The sequence below is a fragment of the Acomys russatus genome, chromosome 7, assembly GCF_903995435.1.
Source record: "Acomys russatus chromosome 7, mAcoRus1.1, whole genome shotgun sequence".
NCBI classification, from domain to species: domain Eukaryota; kingdom Metazoa; phylum Chordata; class Mammalia; order Rodentia; family Muridae; genus Acomys; species Acomys russatus.
In genome coordinates, this window is record NC_067143.1 from 24,837,824 (window position 1) to 24,846,535 (window position 8,712).

General features: G+C 37.8%; 1 non-coding gene across 1 annotated transcript; it reads right to left on the bottom strand.

Moving 5' to 3' along the window:
- Nucleotides 1-381: 381 nt before the first annotated feature.
- On the bottom strand, nt 382-488 carry LOC127192484 (U6 spliceosomal RNA). The gene has a single exon (XR_007830971.1). It is a non-coding gene; the product is annotated as a U6 spliceosomal RNA (small nuclear RNA).
- Between the last annotated feature and the right edge of the window lie 8,224 nt (nt 489-8,712).

Consider the following 8,712-nt stretch of genomic DNA (forward strand, 5'->3'; position numbering starts at 1 on the left):
TTTTATTTTGCTTTTCTCCCATGCGTCTCTCATTTAGAGTCCCAATAGAATGCCTTTCCCTCTGTCCCAGTTTCCTGGTAAGTGAAGGCTTTCGTGGGACATGCCCCTTGGGCTAGTATGCAGATATAAGTGAGTATATACCATTTGATTCTTTCTGCTTCTGGGTTAACTCACTCATTATGATCATTTCTAGCTCAATCCATTTATCCACAAATTTCGAGAATTCCTTGTTTTTAATAGCTGAGTAGTATTCCATAGTGTATATGTACCACAGTTTCTTTATCCACTCTTCTATTGAGGGACAGTTAGGCTGTTTCCATGTTCTGGCTATTATGAATAAGGCTGCTATGAACATGGTTGAGCAAATTTTCTTGTTGTGTGAAAAATATGGGACGCTTCATGAATTTGCGTGTCATCCTTGCGCAGGGGCCATGCTAATCTTCTCTGTATCGTTCCAATTTTAGTATATGTGCTGCCGAAGTGAGCACCTAAGACTTTGTTTTATCCTAAGCTCTTCTAGTTTAGTTTTACCTTTGTGCTAGTGATATGGTACAGCAGGCAAAGGTGCTTGCTGCTAAACTTGAAGGCTTGAGTTCAAACCCCAGAATTCACATGATAGAATGAAAGAGCCAATTATTGCAAGTTGTCCTCTGACTTCCACACATGCATCATAGTACAACACACACACACACACACACACACACACACACACACACACACACACACACACACACAAATAAGTACATAAATAAAATTTAAAAATGCAACCAATTTTACATTTTAAGCCAGTTAATTTTCTTAAAGAAGCTCATTCCTCTGGAACTCATGGAGAGTCACCGTTCATTCAGCCCTTAATTGTTAAGATGGCAATGCAGTTATTTAACAGTTGTCTTTATCATTTTCCTAAATAGCGATGGCACACTACATAGCCCATTATTTGTAATGCTTCTTCTTCTCTCCTTTGCACACTGTTGCTGTTGATCATACCTAGTTTCTTCTCATAAAAACCAGTGACAATCCACCTTTTTAATATGAACTAGCTTGTTCTGTAATCACCTTTATTATTATTTATTTGATGAAAGAGTGAAATACACATTTTATGAATTCATTTTTATTTTAGGTTAGCTTTAAAGAAAGGTCTTGTGAAAATGACTTTACAGTACAAAGATTTTAATTGTTAGATAGTATTTGTTCTACCTATCATCCCTGAGACTGTTTGTGTTAGCATCATAAAAATGTGTAGAAAGGTAAGATTGTAAGCTGTATGCTAGTGTGGGTTTAAGCAGAAAGCTAAAAGAATTCAACCATGTTGTAAACTATAACTGTATCAGTATGTACCTTGTTTCAGAGGAAATGAATTCACTGAAAGAAACAAGTCTCCTGATATTTTATTTGGATTGTCTTATTTATTCTTGATGTGTCTTCATGAATAGTTTAAATGACTTTTCTCATATAGTCTTCAACTAGACACAGTAACTGTGTTGGTAAATTATTATGAATAATCCTCTAAGAACATCTACCTCAACTGAACTGATGTGAATAGCTTAATATCTCAAAATGATTTCTAGTTCATTCCATTTGTCAGCAAATCATCTTGAGATGAACTAGAAATGATCATAATGAGTGAGTTAACCCAAAGGCAGAAACAGTCAAATGGTGTATACTCACTTATATCTGGATACTAGCCCAAGGGGCATGTCCCATGAATGTCTTCACTATCAGGAAAGTGGGACAGAGGGGAGGACATCCTATTGGGACTCTAGATGAGAGAAGCATGGGAGAATAGCAAAGTAGAAGGATCCAGAGGGTCCTAGAAACCTACAAGAAGAACATTATGATGGGTGGATCTGGGCCCAGGGGTCCTTCTCAAACTATGGCCCCAGCCAAGGACAATATGTGCAGTAAAACCTCGAACCCCTACCCAGATCTAGGCAATGGACAGGATATACTTCACAGCTGAGTGGAGAGTGGGGTCTGACTTTCACATGAACTCTGGTGCCCCATATTTGACCACGTGCCCTGGATGGGGAGGCCTGGTGGCACGCAGAGGAAGGATAGCAGGCTACCAAGAAGAGACTTGATACCCTATGAGCATATACAGGGGGAAGAGGTCCCTCTCAGTCACAGACATAGGGGAGGGGAGTAAGGGAAAAATGGGAGGGAGGGAGGAATGAGAAGATACAAGGGATGAGATGTAATATGAAAAAATTAATAAAATATATTTTAAAATATCTCAAGATGATCTGTTGGCTCAAATTTAGGTATCAGTATATGGCATGTCAAAAAATCTTAGAAGGAACCTGCCGTATGTAAGGTGGAGGGTAAGGGATGACCCAATACTTATTCTATTCTTAAAGGTTAAATAGAATGGTTTGTTCTCCTATGTTGGAAAGGTGACATCACTTTCTCTGTGGCAGATCCTGCTGTGATGTCTGTAGAAGGGTTAAATGTTGATAAGGACCCTTTAGGGCAGCTGAAGGAGCTTGTGGCTGATAGACATCCCAAAGAAAATAAGGGCTGTGGAGGCAGCCAGCAGCATCCTAGTCTGCCAGTCACAGCAAGTGGACATAGAAAGTACTGAAAGCATATAACTCACACAGTTTGGAAGGCCTAGGGTTGAAACACTGCCCTAGCTAGACACAGTAATTACACCCTTGTTCCATTGTGTCACCATCTTAATAGAAACAACCCTGTCCAGTTCAAATGACGACAGTCTGGGGAAACCTATCTGATTATAGCTGTTGTTATTTCAGGTATATTAGCAGGTTACAAGATTCTTATGACACCATGAAGTATTACAGCCTTAGCTTTAAGTGCAAAAATGCATGAAGGTGAGTTGCAAATGGCCTTTTTACAAAGTTTCTCTTATATAAAAGGCCTCTATGTTGGTGCTCTAAAGCCAAAGGGAACTTCCCGTGCCAGCAGTCCAACATTGTTTGGCCAAAAACATCCAGAATACTTGGAGTAGTTGATTTCTGGGATAAGGTTTTTGGAGATCACCCTTGTATTTCAAACCCATCATAAGTACATGTGTGAGCTGCAGCTTTCTCTCCAGGAAACAAAGTGCTATAACAAATCTGTCTTCTGAAACTTATATACTAATTGTATTTAAAACTTAGCTTTGGGTGGAAGTATTTAGAATTAGACAAAGACACAGTGTCTAAGGAATGTGTCAACTAGTATCCTTGTTGTATGCCACCATATGATGCTCACTGAGATGTTAAGATGCAGCAAGACAATGTGAGTCATGTTTTGGACTTCTCAGTCTCTAGAACCATAAGCTGAACAAACGTCTACTCTTTATAGGTTATCCAAATCTGGTATTTTGTTATAACAACATAAACAAATTAGGGCACATGGTCTTCCAGCATTACCAGAAACCATAGATATATTTAAGAAGAAAAAAGACAGGGGTGACAAATTTGGCATCTCTTGCCTAATAATGAAAGCTCTAACCATGATGGTAGTGAGGCAACTTCTCCCAGCACACAGATTCCTTCTCTGTATGTAAGAGCACAGTTAACACAGTCAAACACTGCCCTGACTTCTTCATTTTTGCTGTGTCTCTGTTATGTATTTCCGAGATGCCTATATGTTTGTGCATGTGATCATGAGCCATTGTGTGGGGAGCTCAATTGGCAGTATGTTCTTCATGCCTGTAAGCTACACACAACCCTAGTTTTTTGTTCATTCCCATCCCATCAAAGTTAATATATGATGTCATTAAACATGTATATTGTGGCTCTAGTCTGAACCTCCTCAAATAGTTGACTTTTCTCTCTTGCTATCTGAAAGTCCTAAGAGAGCATGTCTTCATCCAACACTTCTCTTCAAAACCTCAGATTTTTTTATCCTTCAATAAAATAAATTTCTTCACTACACTTTCAAACCTGTAAGTACTACAGGCCTCTTATTCTGAGCCAAAAACATAAATATAGAATTTATAAGTACTGCATCAAAAAGTCTCTGTAACATAGTTCTGGGAAAATCTTCAGAGAAATAAATTTTTTAGACATTTTGGCATCTGTAAGAGTTCTGGAGCTACCTCTTTGCCTCCAGCTCACATTTCCAATTGCTGGATGTTTAGAAATAGGACAGCATGTTTTAAAAATCTGTGGCTTCTGGGGCTGCATTCTCAAAAACTTGAAAGTTTCTTTGCTGTTGAACCTGTGTAACATTCGGTCATCGTCATCTAAAGTGATTGTCACTGTCTGAGTGCTGGTGCTGTGGAAAGCAGGTGAGAAATGGAGTATAAGCAATAGGAAAGTAGACCATGGAGAGGGCTATGGGGGAAGATTTTCATAACTACTGCTTCATAACTTACTGGTTTTAAAACCTTCAGTTTTAATATCTCTAGTTAAACAATTAAACGACTATGTTATATTTATCAGAGCGTTGCTTAAATAATTCCTTAGCTAAAGGAAGCATCATAGTCCTCTTAAACATACTGTAGGGCCAAAGCTGTCATTATTTGTACCTAACATAGTTGAATAGCAGTGCAAGAATGGATATTTGATAATAATGTAAATAATATGAGTCCGTCACATACATTTATCAGTACAGTAGGAAAATCATTAAAAAATATTAACAAATTTTTAAAGAAATATGGTCAACCATTCTAAGGTATTTTCATACATACAGATAACATAATATCAGTTAAGAAGATTGAATTTATATAGCTAGGAATGAAAATATATTAATTTAATATATTATATATACATATCAATGAGTAAGGAAAAAGATGTCAGAGGCCATGAATTTGAGAGTGAGCAAGTGAGTATATGTGAGGGGGTTGGGGGACAGAAAGGGAAGGGAGAGAATGCTATATTTGGTTTTTTTTTAAAGTAATTTTTTTTATTAATTTACTCTTGTTACATCTCAATGGTTATCCCATCCCTTGTATCCTCCCATTCTTCCCTCCCTCCCATTTTCCCCTTACTCCCCTCCCCTATGACTGTGCCTGAGGGGGACTTCCTCCCCCTTTATATGTTCATAGGGTATCAATTTAACTTAAAAAAATAAAATAATTTTAAAATGCAAAGGAATAAAGATTAGATGAATTTGGGAGTGAGACATAAGAGAGCTTCAGAAGGACTCTCAGGGAGAGAGAAGGGGAGTAGACATGGTGGAAATATGCAGTATGCGTATATGACATTCAAAAAGAATAAATAAAGCATCATTCAAAAAACTTATCAGCAAGTTTTCCAACATTAAAAAAAAGGGAAAAAAGCATGAAGAAACTTCACTTATATTGTAATAATGATGTGACTCTGATGTTTTATTATTCTTAATGGTACATTTGACTTTAAACCATTTATTTTTCTTATATTCCCATAGAATCTTTCATTCTTTCCACTCCCACTTTCCGTTAGATCAACTCTACATTATTTATTCCCATTTGCAATTGCTGCTATGTTCATTTCATTTTGCTTCTATCTTGGAACTGGAGGATCAGTGTAATTACTAACTGATGCTTCAAATGACTGAACTCTGAGAATAACCTCAGGCTGGAATTATCAAAAAACAGGAGTGCATTTTAAAAAAGAATTTTAAAATGAAAGGAAGAGGCAGAAATGTACAGGATAATTATATTCTGAGCCATAACAAGGTATGTGTGGGCCTTCAGTGGGACTAGACTCTTTTTTAGAATTTAAATTCCATTGTAACTTAAAGTAGTAAGTACACTGGAGGTTTTGTGGATTACTGTATGTTTGTATTTTTAAATGTTATATTATATATATATGTATGTATGTATGTATGTATGTATGTATATATATATATATATTTCAGCTCTCCTTTAATAGTTTCCAAAATCTAAGCATCTCCTAGAACTTCTAAGAGAGGGAACAGAGTAGTAGAGGGATCACAGAGATAACTGAGGGTAAAGATTAGACACAGGAAGATCAGGGGTGAGAGGACAGAGGGCTTGCATAGGTCAGAGAAACCAATGGCAAGGACACATTTGTGACAAGCTGCAGAGCCACTTTTGGGTAGGCTCCATGGAGGATATGGGGTGACACTATCTGAGACTCCTAGTAGCAGGGGTCATGGAAACATAAGAGGCCATCCTCTAACTAGACAGGCCTCCTAGTGGGGTGTGAGAAACACCAAACCAACCACAAATCTTTGACCCAAAATTTACCCTGCCTATGAGATGTGCAGGAATAAAAATTTCTAACCAAAACCAGACCCAACCTGAGACCCACCCCATAGAAGACAGCCAATCCCTGACACTATTAATGATACTCTTCTATGCTTATGGACAGAAGCCTAGTATAGCTGTCTTCTGACATGCTCCACCCAGCAGCAGATGTAAACAGATGCTGAGACTCACAGCCAAACATTGGTAGAGTTCAGAGAGACTTGTAGAAGACTTGGGGGAAGAATAGAAGGGAAAGGACAGGAGCTTCTCAAGAAAACCAATAGAGCCAACTAATCAGGTCCCAGGAGGCCTTGCAGAGACTGAAGCACCAACCAAGGACCTTGCATAGACTGGACTAGGGCCCCTACACAGGTGTAGCCAGCCGATGGGCAGCTGGGACATCATGTGGGAACCCTAGTAAGAGGAGCAGGGGTTATCTTTGACATGGACTCTGTTGCTATGTTATGATCACTTCCCCCTGGCAGTGCTGCCTCACCAGGCCAAGGAAGAAGAGGAAGTCCTCAGTCCTGATGTGACTTGATGTGCTGGGGTGGGTTGATAGGGAAGGGGGCTCCCCTTTTCTGAGGAGTGGAGAAGGGAGAAGAGGGGAGAAGGAGGGTAGAGAAACCTGAAGGAGAAGAAGAAGGGGGCTACTCTTGGGATGTAAAGTGAAGAAAGAAAGAAAGGAAGGAAGAGAGTGTGATTTTTTTACTTATGTTGTGTTTCAAATTCAAGACATGCCTCAACTTTACTGGTTCTGAGAAAAGCGATGATCCTCCCACAGCAGAGGCAGAAGACATTACTCAAAGCACGGAAGGCAGTACCAATTCCATGTCCCTGTCAGTTCTGCATGCCTCTGCAGATCCCCCAGGGACCCTTGTCCATGGTGTGGCAGACCATGGCTAGGCACACTGACCCCAGGAAACCCTAATACTATTTTAGGGAAATGGCTGAAAACTATCTGAAGATTCTACTGCAGGTCAATTAATTCTTTCTTCTTCATGGTTTATGGTCATTCTTTACACAGGAGTCTTTATAAAGATAGTTTAAAACAAGAATACATGCTTGATTTTAACCATAGATTATGCAGAAACTTAAGTCATACAACAGAAAGTTCTCCTCCAAGGCTCCCTTTGCTGCTCTGGCTGCCTTGACTGCCACTGTGTTAAAGATAATAGGTTTCTCCTGATTTTCTCAGCATCTCCTGTCATGACATGAATGTAGGGAATAGTATTTAGAAAACCTACCATTTCTTTTTAATTATATAGTTTATTGATAGAAAAGGAAACACAAACAAACAATGGAGCAAATGAAAGCTTATGTCTCCAAATAGTTAATCAAAGCACTAGTTACTTTGAGTACTTAGTTTGAATTTCCCCTTAAAAGATTTAATCCATAGAATCTTTAAACAGATTGATTTTGCCTTGGCAGTAGATAATATAGGTAGGCTAGGAAGCTAGTTGAATGCCATCATTTTCTCATGAGGATACCTTTGTAAATTGCTTTGCAGATGAAATGTGTAACAAATAGTACCATTAATGCAAAAGTGTGTCCACTGTTGAAGCAAATAGCAGAGTTCCTGAAAAGACCCATGTCTTTAGCTAGGCCAATGCTGGACTTTGCTTATTGAGAGCTTCCAAACCTATTCACTTGAACAAATATCCCCTAGGATACATTATTTACTTCATATCTCTGAAGTTTTCCTTTATTTATTGACACCTAATATCAAATTTAAAGTAAGCAAGGACTAAGACAATGAGTGCTGTGACTTTTGCTACAACAGTAGTGGATTTAGCCATTTTAGAAAGTATTACAGCATAGAATAAAGCGGAGCAGTTACTGATCTCCCATTTCTTACCCCACTACCCTATTCATTACTTATTAGTGGTCTTCTATTTTTAAATTTCTTTCTACTACAATAAGAAGTCATTTTCTCTTTTTATAGAATTTTGTGCACTGACTTTTTCCTTACATATTCATAGTCTCTCAATGGGTTATTATAAAACACCAATCTTTTTCTAATATTCTTTGTATCTATTTGAATCTAGGACCATTAAATTGACATTAAATCAAGATCTGAAAGTCTACAGTTTTAGTTACGTATCTTGTGATAAAAATCAATGAAACCCATGACTAGGAGGGATATTATTTCATCACAAATCCAAATGCAGGATTCGCAAACTGTTTTGCTAATTCTATAGATGTTCTATAAATACCAAAAATATGTATTCACAACATTGGCTATAAAGCATGTAATTTTTAAGAGTCCTCACGAAACCCCATCAAAACTTGGCACTAGAGAAAGATATGGTAGAACACATCTGTCTGTCTGTATTGTATGAAGTAGGAAGATCATTAGTCAACCTGGGATATCTTGTAAGATCATGTTGAAGAAACACAAAACCAAACCAAACCAAACAGAAACAACAAACATTTTGCACCAAAAAACATTATCTCTAATTATATTGGTTGATTTAAACTGATAAATATAGTCAAATAAATATGGCAAATATACAATGTGGGGAACTTATTAGGAGAGCCAAAAAAAAGTCAATTAATAAAAAGTGTGA